The sequence below is a fragment of the Chrysemys picta genome, chromosome 9 (genome assembly GCF_011386835.1).
Source record: "Chrysemys picta bellii isolate R12L10 chromosome 9, ASM1138683v2, whole genome shotgun sequence".
Taxonomy (NCBI): domain Eukaryota; kingdom Metazoa; phylum Chordata; order Testudines; family Emydidae; genus Chrysemys; species Chrysemys picta.
This window is the reverse complement of record NC_088799.1, coordinates 93,971,085-93,986,192: the sequence shown is the minus strand read 5'-3', so window position 1 is coordinate 93,986,192 and position 15,108 is coordinate 93,971,085. Positions and strand designations below refer to the sequence as shown.

Below are 15,108 nucleotides of genomic sequence, written 5' to 3'. Positions count from 1 at the left end.
TTACATCTCAGAGCATGCTGAGTAATTAATATCCTTTGGGTTTGCTAAGTACTGCAGCACTGCAAGAGAACATTAAAATGGCTTTCCTCTTATTCCTACTGCTAAATGGATTTAGCTGTTGCCACCTGAGCTCCAGCTTGCTTCATGAATAAATTTAAAGCTTTACTGACAAGGACAATAACAATGAAAAGGCACTAGTCCATCAGAAAGCAGGTATCAGCATTTCAGTGAAAAACTTTTACACATGGTGGTCACAAAGTATTACAACCCATTCAGCTCTGATTTCAGTTATTCACACATCACATCTTAAAGACTAACAGATTTATTTGGGCATAAGCTTTCGTGGGTAAAAACCTCACTTCTTCGGATGCATCCAAATAAATCTGTTAGTCTTTAAGGTGCCACCAGACTCCTTGTTGTTTTTGTAGATACAGACTAACACGGCTACCCCCTGATACTTGACATCACATCTTGTTTCACTTCCCATCTATTTAAATGTAAACTTGGCAAACAAGGGAACGATTTAAATGTACGGTCTATGGTTTTTAAGTTGCTATGTATTTCTGCATCTTCCACGGAAGCACTCAAGAGCATTATGCTGCTGCTTGGGCGATTTATTTTTTCTTAGATCGGTCCATAGATGAATTTGTCATTAGAACAGTTTACATCCTCCTTTGCTGTATGAGAATGGAGATGTTTATGGTGGAAAGCAAGCCATGCGAGACAGGCAGGGTACGACACCACAGATGAAGTGGAATCTTATCAACAAATCCTTTTGTTTAGAAAACTGATACCAGGGCCGTTGGTCTGGGGGAATGGAATACAACCTCAAACTCCAATCCACATCCTTGCCCACCAGCCTATAGTGCTCCTGCTTGTACCACGCCTTCCACTGGATACAGCACATTTCTCCTCCCCCGCCCCCCACTCAAAACTGTGCCTACCATGCCCTGCTACCAGTAAAGTCTCTGCAGTGTGAGACAGGAAATGCTCTCACGCTCATGGCAAAGGAAATGGTACTTCAGCAGTAGAAAGCATCCATTGCTGAACACATAGGGGAACTGAGCAGGGAACTGTGCATATCAGCAGCGGGAGCCTGAGGCCCTAATTCATCAAGGTATATAGGCAAACGCCTAACTTCAAGCAGGTGAATAGTTCCACTGAATTCCAAAGAGTGGTGTATAAAGATGATTCAAACGGAAGAACTTTGAGCACGTGACCTTTAATTCCAGAATGTTAAGGAAGAATAACGAGCCTTCAGAACTGATCTGCCATACTGGGACACAGAATGTGTTACAACTGACAATATTCTTACAGGTGGCAGTGTTGTAACCACATTGTTCCCAGAGAGGAGGTGGGTGACGTAATATATTTTATTGGACCAACTTCTGCTGGTGAGAGAGACATGCCTTAGAGCCACATCGAGCTCTTCCTCAGGTCTGGGAAAGGTACTCTACACTGCAATTAAAAACCCACAGCTGGCCTGTGCCCACTGACTCGGGCTAAGGGGCTGTTTTAATTGCAGTGTAGACGCTCAGTTTGGAGCCCAGGCTCTAGGATGCTGTGAGATGGGAAGGACCCAGAGCTTGGGCTGCAGCCTGAACCCCTACTGCCTATATCTCTATTAAATGGCCCCTTAAGTCCCATGAGCCTGAGTCAGCCGTGGGTTTCTACACTCAAAAGTTAAATCAACCCAGCTACACTGCTCAGGGGTGTGAAAAATCCACACTCCTGAGCAATGTAGTTAAGCCGACCTAACCCCTGGTGTAGACAGTGTTAGGTCAACGGAAGAATTCCTCTTATCAGCGTAGCTAGCGTCTACGCTGAAGTGCTACAGCGACACAGTTGCAGCAGTGTTTCAAGTGTCGACAAGCACTAAGCCTGTGATTTTTAGTGTCTAGCAAAGTTATGATCCATGAGCAAACACTTTTCATAAAACTATCACTCCGTATCTGACCTCTCAATCCTCATCCTCAAAGGAAATCTGCACAACACCTTCAAAGGACGAGCCTGGAAGCTTCAATAAACAATTTTGCTAGACACTAAAAATCATGGTCTTAAAGATACTGGATTTATGGTGTATTACAACAATCTGTAACCCACTAACTCCCCCACCGCCCCATCCCTGTTTTTGTTCCATGACTGCAGGGGTGTTAACAGGCCACTTCACCTTGAATGGCTCCTTAGAATATGTGTTAACTACTTATGCTAAATAATCTATTCTACCTTGCATTTAGCTGCGACTCTGCATACCTTTCCCAGACCTCAGTAAGAGCTCTGTATAGCTTGAAAGCTTGTCTATTTCACCAACAGAAGTCGGTCCAATAAACGATATTACCTCATCCACCTTATTTTTAGAATTATTATAGTAGCATGTAAGGGCCCTGATCAAGGATCGAGGCTCTGATGTGCTAGGTGCTGTACAAACAACACTGTGCCTGCTCCAGAAAGCTTGCACTGTAGCTTAATGCAGAGAACATTGCCTCTATATCTTCGAGTATTGCATGGATTTGCCTTCCCCATATTATATCCTTCTCTCTAGCCTTCATTCTGTCTTCATTCACTTCTTTCCAATATTGCGACATTATCCTTGATGTCTGTGTTTTAAATGAAACATACAACAAAGAGTAAAGAAAAGTCCATAAAAAATCTCCAGAGTGACGAGGGACAAAAGAGAGAAACTCCAGAGGTGAAAGTAAGCCGGTACGACCCAGTACGGCGGCCCAGCTTCCCCAGGCAGCAATTTAAAGGGCCTGGGGCTCCAGACGCTGCTGGGAACCCCAGACCCTTTAAATTGCCACCAAAGCCCCACTGCTGGAGCCCCGCCGCCACTACCCCAGGGCTCTGGGGGCTATTTAACGGGCTGGGGCAGTAGAAGCAGGGGAGTCCTGGGCCCTTTAAACTGCTGCTGGAGCCCTGCTGCCGGAGCCCTGGGGTAGCAGCGGCAGCTGGGGGCTCTGGCAGCGGTTTAAAGGGCTGGGGCAGTAGCGGTGGCCGAGCCCCGGGTCCTTTAAACTGCTGCCGGAGCCCCTGGCTGCTGCTGCTACCCTGGGGGGAGGGGGAGGGCACTTATCGGTGCAGGGTAGGCCGGGGCTGGCTCTGACCCCCCAATTCCCGCCCCTTCCGCCTGAGGCCCTACCCCTTCCGGGGGCCAGGGCCGGCCCCAACCCAGCCCTGTACCGGTAAGTCCCTATTTCTACTTTCACCCCTGCAAACCTCACCTAATGGGACTGCACCATCTTAGGGCTTGTCTACACTGGTACTTTACAACGCTGCAACTTTCTCACTCAGGGGTGTGAAAAAACACACCCCCACCCCCGAGCGCAGCAAGTTTCAGTGCTGTCAAGCACCAGTGTAGACAGTGCACCAGCGCTGGGAGCTACGCCCCTTGTGGAGGTGGATTTTTTAGAGTGCTGGGAGAGCAGCAACGCTTTAACGTTGCCAGTGTAGACTAGCCCTTAGATTCTATTTGAATTCCCTTTTAACGCAACAGTTTGTAGTAGGTGCAAAGCTAACTGAAGGCTGGAATATGGTAGCAATACTAATGTTCACATTAGGATTTCAAAACCCTTTCCCTGCCCCTCTTTTTTTTTTTTTTTTTTTTTTTTTCCCCCTGTTCTCAGTGATTAAATAAATGTTAAGGGCACCGATTCGCTGTACACCAAGGCTGTGTAATTAACAAGTCCCGGCAGGATCTTTTGCTTTTTACATATGATAATGCAGTTGGTGAAATGTGCCGTCAGAGGCAGATTGCAGCTCCTCTATCAAATGGTTAGAAACATGTGGAAACACAATGCCAGATGTGTCCAGTTACAGCTTCCTTTTCTTTTAAAGAACATAAAGGGGCCCTACTTCCATGCAATATGCTCAGCTACCCCAGGAATGCCAGGAATAGCCAAACTCCTATTGGAAGAAAAACAGCTAAAGCTAAGGAGGCATGATTCACCCTGGGGCGCTGAAAACTAGATGAGAAATGTGCATCTCCACTCCTGCGCATGGCAATGAAAATGCCTCTTGTTCCATGTACCACAGCATATTTCCGCTGAGTCTATTTCAAAGCTTTCCCTTTGCCGTGTTGCCAACTCTCATGATTTTGTCATGAGTCTCATGATAATTATTGTTTTCTTTAAAGCCCCAGCTCCTGGAGTCAAGTGGATATGTGGTTTCAGCCTTCATTCTTAAAGAAAAAGTAAGTGTCTAGCCCTCACGGTTGTGAAGAAAGCTTTAAAATGTGACTCCAGTGCACCCTAAAAGCTCAAAAAGCAGAAGGCAAAAAACACCAACTCTGTTATTTAATCTCATGATTTTAAAGCCAATCTCAAGATTTTTGGTGCGCCTGACTCATGATTTTGAACATTTGGGGTTGGCAATACTGACTTTGTCTGTGATTAGGGGAAATTCCCTAGCAGAGAAAGGTGACATGTCCCCACAAATCTTGTGGCTCTCTTATCCTTGACGCTAGCAAATCCTTGGTTAGTTATTTTTGAGGACCTTTTACAAACACAAATAGGTCGATGGCCAGGAGGGCTTACAGTCTCAGCTCAGACAACAAATGTTGGCTTTTCAAATGTCCAAATTTTCAAGGGCAGTTTAATCTCTGCCTCTTCCTTTACCACCCTTTATTTTACTACAGTATTGTAGCAAAGTGATTGTGATAGACACCGATCCACACTGCTGGGTGCTGGTAGCACTGGTGACTGTCTCAGGGTATGTCTACACTGGCAGAGTTACATTGCTGGCAGTTACATCGCCACTCACAGCGCTGAAGGGAAACTGCTGTTGCGCAGGCAGCTGACCGTGTGAACGCACAATAGCGTGTTCACACTTGCAGCAGTATTCAGAGCGGTGCACTCTGAGCAGCTATCCCACAGAGTCTCTCTTCCTCTTCTGTCGCTAAGAGTTATGGGAAGGTGGAGGGGGTCGCGGGGCATCCTGGGTCCTGTCCCAATGCCCCATGATGCATTGCTTCGTATCCCAGCAATTCCTGTGCTTCCGTCTGCGTTTGGCACCATCTTTCAACAATTCGTGTACTGCGGGCTCTGCCTTGTCGGTCTGCAGAAATGGATCCTGCACTGGTGACCAATATGCTGCTCACTCTCACTAACACATCATGTTGTGGCAGTGGAGTTATTCCTTAAACTACAAAGGCAACAGGAGTTCGACATTGATCTCACCACGCGTAGTAGCTACGACACAAGATTGCTTGTGGCATTCATGGAGGTGCTGACCACAGTGGAATGCTGCTTTTGGGCTCGGTAACCAAGTATTGAGTGGTGGGATCACATTGTAATGCATGTCTGGGATGACAAGCAGTGGCTGCAGAACTTTCAGATGATGAAAGCCACATTCATGGGACTGTGTGATGAGCTCACCCCAGCCCTGTGGCACAAGGACACAAGAATGAGAGCTGCTCTGTAGTTGGAGAAGCGCGTGGCGATTTCACTGTGGGAGCTGGCTACTCCAGACTGCTACCCATCAGTCACGCACCAGTTTGGAGTGGGAATGTCTACCATTGGACTCGTGTTGACAGAAGTGTGCAGGACCATTAATCGCATCCTGTTCTGAAAGACTGTGACTCTGGGCAACGTGCATGATCTTGTGGATGGCTTTGCACAAATTGTCAATTATCTATTGCCCTGTGGAGGGGCAATAGATAGCATGCTGTGACGGGTTGGATCACAGAAACCCCCTTGGGAGCTGCCACCTAATGTACCAAGACTACCTCTGCTCCTGTTTTCCTTGCCAGCTCAGGACTTCAGCATCCTGTCTTGCTGAGCCAGACACTCCCGTCTGCTCCAGCACAGACCCAGGGTCTGAATAACTTGCCCCAAAGCTGCAAGTTTACCTGAAAACAGCTCACAGAAGTGTGCTTGTCTTTAGCACTCAGATGCCCAACTCCCAATGGGGTCTAAACCCCAATGAATCCGTTTTACCCTGTATAAAGCTTATACAGGGTAAACTCATAAATTTTTCGCCCTCTATAACAGTGATAGAGAGATATGCACAGTTGTTTGCTCCCCCAGGTATTAATACATACTCTGAGTTAATTAATAAAGAAAAAATGATTTTATTAAATACAGAGAATAGGATTTAAGTGGTTCCAAGTAGTAACAGACAGAACAAAGTCACCAAGCAAAATAAAATAAAATGCGCAAATCTATGTCTAATCAAACTAAATACAGATAAGTTCCTCACCAGTTCCAGAGTGCTCCCTTTTACAGGCTAATCTCCTTTTAGCCTGGGTCCAGCAATCACTCACACCCCCTGTAGTTACTGTCCTTTGTTTCAGTTTCCTTCAAGTATCCTGGGGGTGGGGCTGGGGGTGGAGAGGCTACTTCTTTAGCCAGCTGAAGACAAAATGGAGGGGTCTCCCATGGGTTTAAGTAGACTCTCTCTTGTGGGTGGAGACCCCCCCCTCCTATGCAAAGTTCAGCTCCAAGATGGAATTCTAGAGTCACCTGGGCAAGTCACATGTCCCTGCATGACTCAGTCTTTACAGGCCGAAGCCATTGTCCACATGGTATCTTGTATGTCTCCAGGAAGACTTCTTATGTGGATTGGAGCATTCCAAGATGCATTGTTCCCCAAGTGCTTCCTGATCAGGTACTTAATCTTGCGAATTCCTTCCTAAAGAAACTGACCAAATGCCTCACAAAGCTTACTTAGAAACCAAGCAAGTATACAGCCCATATTCTTAACCTCAAGTAGAAAATGATATATGTGTACAAATAGGATGAATAGATATAGTAGACCATAACCTTTATGGAGATATGTTACATGGCACAGGCAGCACAAAACATACTCCAGTTATGTCATACATACATTTATAAGCACACACCCCCCAAAGCCTTATGGGGTACACTGTCACATACACATATTCCAATTCTGGCACCAGACCACCTAGCCGAGTACATTAATCGGAAAGGGTATTTCTCTATGGTTCTCCAGGTGCTTGTGGATCACCATAGGTGTTTCACAGACATTAACGCAGGCTGGTTCGGAAAGGTGCAAGACGCACGCATCCTTCGGAACACTGGCCTGTTCAGGAAGCTGCAAGCAGGGACTTTCTTCCCGGACCAGAAGATCACCATAGGGCAGGGGTCTCAAACTCAAATGACCACGAGGGCCACATGAGGACTAGTACATTGGCCCGAGGGCCGCATTTCTGACACCTCCCCCCCGCCGCCCTCAGCCCCGCCCCCACCCCACCCCTTCCATGAGGCCCTGCCCCGCCTCTTCCCACCCCTTCCCTGCCCCCATTCCAACCCCTTCCCTGAAATCCCCACCCCAACTCCGCCCCCTCCCTGCCCCCAGGGGGTGCAGGAGGGGTGTGGGGTGTGGCAGGGGCTCAGAGCAGGGGGTTCCGCTGCAGGAGGAGTTTGGGGGGTGGGCTCTGGCTCGACGCGCACCAGGGGCAGGGCAGATTCCCTGCCTGCCTGTCCCTGTGCCGCTCCGGGAAGCTGCTGGAACCTGGGGAAGGAGGGTTGCAGGGGTGTGTGTGGCTGTGGCTTCAGGCACCGCCCCCAGCAGCTCCCATTGGCCAGGAACGGGGAACCACAGCCAATGGGAGCTGCTGGGAGCAGTGCCTGAAGCCACAGCCACACACACCCCTGCGCCCCTCCTTCCCCAGGTTCCGTCGGCTTCCCGGAGCGGTGCGGGGGCAGGGCAGGCACGCAGCCTGCCCTGCCCCGGTGCGCGTCAGGCCGGAGCCACTCTAGGTAAACGCTGGGGGAGAGCGGGGGGGCTGCGAGGAGCTCGCGGGCCGCAGAAAATAACCCCGCGGGCCGCGTGTTTGAGACCCCTGCCATAGAGGAAGTCGAAATGCCCATTGTGATCCTGGGAGACCCTGCCTACCCCTTAATGACTTGGCTTATAAAACCATACATGGGGAACCCTGACAGCAGCAAGGAGTGGTTCAACAACAGGCTGAGCAAGTGCAGAATGACTGTTGAGTGTGCTTTTGGCCATTTAAAGGCCTGCTGGTGCTGCCTATATGGGAGGCTGGACCTGGCTGATGACAATATTCCTATGCTTATAGCCGCGTGCTGTACGCTCCATGTTTGTGAAGGGAAGGGTGAAAGCTTCACTCAGGGCTGGACTGCTGAGGCTCAGTGCCTGGAAGCTGAATTTGAACAGCCAGAAACCTGGCTATTAGAGGGGCGCAGCATGGGGCCATAAGGATCAGGGATGCCTTGAGGCAGCAATTTGAATCTGAAAGCCACTAATATTTGTTGCTATTGTTGGGAGTGCAATGCTTGTAGTGCTAGGAGGTGATTGTGATTGGTGCAGATGATGCACTGTGAAGGTTTAAGAAAATTGCCTGTTGCTTTGCAGGGCTCTGTTGGCTTTCAATTAATGGAATAAAGATTGCTTTCAAATCAAAACCATTATTTTATTAAAAAACAACAAGTAGAGGAGAGAGACAAACAAAAACTCATCAGAATTGTGGAGGATGGGGAAAGGGAGAGTCCCAGGATGGTTAAAGATTTCTGTATGTCCAGGTATATGCAACCTTGTCCTTTGGAGTACGGTGCAGCGGATACTGTACTTCAGCAGGGCTAAACTGCAGAGGGATGGGTGTTGAGTGCAGAGGGTACTGGGAGTCTACAATGCTGGACTGTGACGGGGGAGGAGTGGAATGTAGCGGGTACAGACTGGAGCCAGGAGGTTGATAAGAGTGTGTTAGTAGTGTCTGGGGGGCGCATGGGAAAGTTTTACGACAGTGGCTGCAGGAGAAGGCGGGCGCAGAGCTACTCGGTTTGCAGTGATAGTAGTGCCTGGAGTGTGTCCGCTTGGCGCGCCATAACATTTAAGAGTCGCTCCGTGGCTTCGTTCTAGCACACGGCATTCGGTCCCTCTTCTCGCTGTCCCCCCATTCCTTCAATTCTTGTTTTTTGGCCACGGAGTGCATCATGACATCACGCAGAAAGTTCTCTTCATTTTTTCGTGGCTGCTCCCTAATTCTGCATAGCCGTTCAGCCGGCGATAACAAAGAGGAAGTCTGGGCTCCCAAGGTCCTATTTGTGAAGTCAAAAATGCAATATTTTACAGAAGCAGTATTGTTTGCAACACACAGACCACTGATTCAGTGATTTAAAACACAGCCACTATTCACATACCTGTCACTAACTAGCTGACCCCAGGCAAGCACACGAGCCATAAGACCCCCAAAATGGTGAGTAACCACAGTGGCAGGGGAAATCAGTGATCTAGGACTGTACTGTACGCTGGGCACGTGGCTCTTGGGAAGAGCCAGCACTGTAGGGGGGGATTTATAATCATTACTGTCCCCAAATTTTCCACAGACGGTGTTAATTATGGAAGATATCTCATTGCTGAGAGAGCAGGGAATCAAGGGAGGGTCTTCTCCGAGACTGTGGCTTCCGCCCTGGCCTTTATGTGGCTCACCTCTGTGCAGCAATGGTCCCTGCCCCCGCCCGCCCCAGTGACTGCAGAGTGGTGCAGGAAAGTTACCCTTAAAGGGGTGAGAAACAAAGCAGCTCTGCCAAAGAACCTGTGGCAGTGGATTGCCCAGTAGCTCCATGAGAGTTTCGTGGAGATCTCGGAGGCAGATTCCCGTGAAGTGAGAGAGTCAATCAACACCCTGTTCCGCCGCTCAGACTAGGCATGTGGTGGTACGCGCATCACACAAACACAAGCCTGCATTCTGCAACCTTCCTGCCCCCAACAATTTGCTTCAGCGGTTCCCAAAATCAAATCCACTTACCAGGGACCTCCTCTCCTGTTTGTGCTTCGCCAAGCTCCGACAGCTACAACTGGCTAGCCTCCTCCGGGATAGAGAAGAGCTCTTGGCTGCATGCATCTCTGACCTCCAAGTCGTCCTCTGCCTCTGGGTCCCCCTCCCCATCCTCGTCCAAGATTTCCTCCTCCTGGATCAGTCCACTCTTGACTGGTGCGTGAGCCACCGAAGTATCCACAGTGGCCTTCACAGTGGAGGTGGGGTTGCCACCAAGTATCACGTCCAGCTCTTTGTAGAACTGGCAGCTCATGGGCACAGCACCAGAGCAGTGGTTTGCCTCCTGTGCCTTATGGTAGGCGTTCCACAGCTCCTTCACTTTGACCCTGCACTGCAGTGTGTCCCAGTCATGGCCCCTTTCTATCATGCATTGTGAAATCTGTCCATAGGTATCATAAATCCTACGGCTGAAGCGCAGCTGGGACTGGACAGCCGCCTCTCCCCAAATGCGGATGAGGTTCAGCAGCTCAGCACTGCTTCAAGCAGGGGATCGCCTGGTGCGTGGAGCAGGAATGGTCACCTGGAAAGATGCGCTGAGACCACTGCATGCATCACCAAGCAAACAGGAAGGGGACTTTCAAAATTCCCAAGGAATTTAAGGGGTGGGGCTCACGGTTGGTCACCTGAGGGCAGGGCAGTAAAGTTCAAACCGATGACCAGAGAGGCGAGAACAGACATTGTGGGCCACCTCCTGGAGGCCAACTGCAGCGCTGTAATCGACCAGGGTGTCTACACTGGCACCGTGGCGCTGTAGCCCTGGCACAGAAAGCTGTACGCCTCTTGTCGGGGTGGGTTTTTTTATAGCACTGCAACTGCGCATTAAGTGACTTGGCAGTCTGTACACCTCGAGAGTTGCACCGCAGAAAGCTGCTTTACTGTGCAGAAACTTGCCAGTGTAGACACGGCCTCAGTATCTGGCCGTACTGAGCACTCCCCCACCCTGCCATTCACAAAGCTCAGAGCGGCAGGGGCAGAGGGAAACCGCACATAACCGGTAATAACCATGAAGAATTTCCCAGTCTCCGAAATGTCGGGGCAGGGGCGGGGATTTCTTTAGGAAGCTGTTCCACAGCTGAACATGGTTAGCTGAGTTTAAATCCAAGCCGTGTCGGAGTAAGAGCTCCCTGACCCTGCACAAAGCACCTGGACAATGTCTTTTTAAAAATAACCCCTTTATATTTTCCTCGTCGTCTTGTTCATTTCAGCTGGGACTTTCAAAGAGGCCTAAGGAAGTTAAGTGTCCGTGGCAGCCCAGTTGCAGCTCCATGTGTTCTTGCCATGAGAGTTTTATTAGCATCCTCCCTGCTCAAGTATCGGTTTCCAGTTAAAAGTGACCAAATGTTCTGGATATTGTGACGGTTTGGACACGTGCCACACACTCCATTCCTACAGCCAGGCTATTCGTCATTGCAGACTGTGGAATGAAAGGTTTCAGAGTAGCAGCCGTGTTAGTCTGTATCCGCAAAAAGAAGAACAGGAGGACTTGTGGCACCTTAGAGACTAACAAATTTATTAGAGCATAAGCTTTCGTGGACTATAGCCCACTTCTTCGGATGCATATAGAATGGAACATATATTGAGGAGATATATATACACACATACAGAGAGCATAAACAGGTGGGAGTTGTCTTACCACCTCTGAGAGGCCAATTAATTAAGAGAAAAAAACTTTTGAAGTGATAATCAAGCTAGCCCAGCACAGACAGACAGTTAGATAACAAGTGTGAGAATACTTACAAGGGGAGATAGATTTCAATGTTTGTAATGGCCCAACCATTCCCAGTCCTTATTTAAACCGGAGTTGATTGTGTCTAGTTTGCATATCAATTCTAGCTCAGCAGTTTCTCGTTGGAGTCTGTTTTTGAAGTTTTTCTGTTGTAATATAGCCACCCGCAGGTCTGTCACTGAATGACCAGACAGGTTAAAGTGTTCTCCCACTGGTTTTTGAGTATTTTGATTCCTGATGTCAGATTTGTGTCCATTAATTCTTTTGCGTAGAGACTGTCCGGTTTGGCCAATGTACATGGCAGAGGGGCATTGCTGGCACATGATGGCATATATCACATTGGTAGATGTGCAGGTGAACGAGCCCCTGATGGTATGGCTGATGTGATTAGGTCCTATGATGATGTCACTGGAATAGATATGTGGACAGAGTTGACATCGGGGTTTGTTACAAGGATAGGTTCCTGGGTTAGTGGTTTTGTTCAGTGATGTGTGGTTGCTGGTGAGTATTTGCTTTAGGTTGGGGGGTTGTCTGTAAGCGAGGACAGGTCTGTCTCCCAAGATCTGTGAGAGTAAAGGATCATCTTTCAGGATAGGTTGTAGATCTCTGATGATGCGCTGGAGAGGTTTTAGTTGGGGGCTGAAGGTGACAGCTAGTGGTGTTCTGTTATAAACCTGGATATCCTGGACGCCCCATCATCTCAGGCATTGGCACCCTAACATCAGGCTTGTCTGGTTATGTAGACTCTCTCCTCAGACCCTACGCTACCAGCACTCCCAGCTATCTTCGAGACACCACTGACTTCCTGAGGAAACTACAATCCATCGGTGATCTTCCAGAAAACACCATCCTGGCCACTATGGACGTAGAAGCCCTCTACACCAATATTCCACACAAAGATGGACTACAAGCTATCAGGAACAGTATCCCTGATAATATCACAGCTAACCTGGTGGCTGAACTTTGTGATTTTGTCCTCACCCACAACTATTTCACATTTGGGGACAATATATACCTTCAAGTCAGCGGCACTGCTATGGGTACCCGCATGGCCCCACAATATGCCAACATTTTTATGGCTGACTTAGAACAACGCTTCCTTAGCTCTCGTCCCCTAACGCCCCTACTCTACTTGCGCTACATTGATGACATCTTCATCATCTGGACCCATGGAAAAGAAGCCCTTGAGGAATTTCACCATGATTTCAATAATTTCCATCCCACCATCAACCTCAGCCTAGATCAATCCACACAAGCGGTCCATTTCCTGGACACTACTGTGCTAATAAGCGATGGTCACATAAATACCACCCTATACCGGAAACCTACTGACCGCTACACTTACCTACATGCCTCCAGCTTCCATCCAGGACACACCACACGATCCATTGTCTACAGCCAAGCTCTAAGATATAACCGCATTTGCTCCAATCCCTTGGATAGAGACAAGCACCTACAAGATCTCTATCAAGCATTCTTAAAACTACAATACCCACCTGCTGAAGTGAAAAAACAGATTGACAGAGCCAGACGAGTACCCAGAAGTCACCTCCTACAAGACAGGCCCAACAAAGAAAATAACAGAACACCACTAGCTGTCACCTTCAGCCCCCAACTAAAACCTCTCCAGCGCATCATCAGAGATCTACAACCTATCCTGAAAGATGATCCTTTACTCTCACAGATCTTGGGAGACAGACCTGTCCTCGCTTACAGACAACCCCCCAACCTAAAGCAAATACTCACCAGCAACCACACATCACTGAACAAAACCACTAACCCAGGAACCTATCCTTGTAACAAACCCCGATGTCAACTCTGTCCACATATCTATTCCAGTGACATCATCATAGGACCTAATCACATCAGCCATACCATCAGGGGCTCGTTCACCTGCACATCTACCAATGTGATATATGCCATCATGTGCCAGCAATGCCCCTCTGCCATGTACATTGGCCAAACCGGACAGTCTCTACGCAAAAGAATTAATGGACACAAATCTGACATCAGGAATCAAAATACTCAAAAACCAGTGGGAGAACACTTTAACCTGTCTGGTCATTCAGTGACAGACCTGCGGGTGGCTATATTACAACAGAAAAACTTCAAAAACAGACTCCAACGAGAAACTGCTGAGCTAGAATTGATATGCAAACTAGACACAATCAACTCCGGTTTAAATAAGGACTGGGAATGGTTGGGCCATTACAAACATTGAAATCTATCTCCCCTTGTAAGTATTCTCACACTTGTTATCTAACTGTCTGTCTGTGCTGGGCTAGCTTGATTATCACTTCAAAAGTTTTTTTCTCTTAATTAATTGGCCTCTCAGAGGTGGTAAGACAACTCCCACCTGTTTATGCTCTCTGTATGTGTGTATATATATCTCCTCAATATATGTTCCATTCTATATGCATCCGAAGAAGTGGGCTATAGTCCACGAAAGCTTATGCTCTAATAAATTTGTTAGTCTCTAAGGTGCCACAAGTCCTCCTGTTCTTCTTTTTGTGGAATGAAAGGAGCAATAGAGTCAGTGAAGCCCATGGCAAGCATTTAAACTGTGAAAGTTTAACATGCTGCCTCAGCAGGGTTGGGTCAGCCTCCCCACCTTCACTGATCTAGCAGGAGATCAAAGAACAGAGCGTAATTGACTTGAGATGGGAATGTGGATATAAACTCTGACTGGCAAGAACCATCAGCTGAACAATGTTCATACACCTACTCAAGTTTAACTAAAGATCTGTTGCTGCATTCTTCTTGGCAGCTGCCCTAAAGAATTAATATTCTAGTAGTAACATAACCTAGTATTATACCCACCACCGAGTCCCATGCAGTAGTAACAGGCGATGAACAATCCCGCCTTCAGAAAACCCAAACACTGAACACCCAGATGCAAAAAATAGTGAATAGAGAAGGTGACCTGGATAGGGAAGAAACAGCCTTTCCAAAAATGCTCCCCCACTATTACAGATAGGCTTCAATTCAGGAAGGTGCTCCAGCACTTTAAACATGCTGTTAATCCCATCAGCGGTGGGAGTTTGTGTAAAACCGCAGGGGAGCTGTGAGCTAGTGCTGCAATCTCCAAAGTCCGCAGGGCTAAGTGCCCCATTAATTGGAAGATCTGTGGTACCTGGTAACACTGGGCTGTGTTAGGCTATGTCTACACTACAAAGATAGGTTAACCTACGTTAGGTCTACTTACAGCCACCGCATTTATTACTGCGGTGGCTGATGTCCACACTACCTTCCTAGGGTCAGTGGTGCGTCCACCAGGAACGCTTCCACCAACCTTAGAAGGGCAATCTGTGGAGCTGAGTGCCTGTCTCTAAGCTCCGCTGGCAGCTCCCTGACGGGAGCCCGGCTGCCCCACAAGCTCCTGGCAGGCTGCACCCTTCCTCCTTCGCCTCCCCATTCCCCACCAAAAGTGGAGGAAGCCACCAGGGGCTTCCCCCACTGCCCACTCCCCACCAGGAGCTGAGCAGCTTTGTCAATTTCAGAGCTCCAGAGCCTAGTGAAAAGAGGATATCTCCATGTTGGGGGAAATTCACCCAAGGGAGAGGGCTGTGTTATGGGCATAAGTGGTACATGAACCCTGCATCAGACCCTGCACTGAAGTGACATA

General features: G+C 48.3%; 2 protein-coding genes across 5 annotated transcripts in view; one reads left to right on the top strand and one right to left on the bottom strand.

The window, feature by feature from the left end:
• Positions 1 to 15,108, top strand: part of HMGB3 (high mobility group box 3) — a 136,059-nt gene that overhangs the window by 33,418 nt on the left and 87,533 nt on the right. The gene's annotated exons all lie outside the window — the stretch shown is intronic.
• The window catches only part of CD99L2 (CD99 molecule like 2), a 95,590-nt gene that overhangs the window by 44,256 nt on the left and 36,226 nt on the right, over positions 1 to 15,108 (bottom strand). The window lies entirely within an intron of this gene.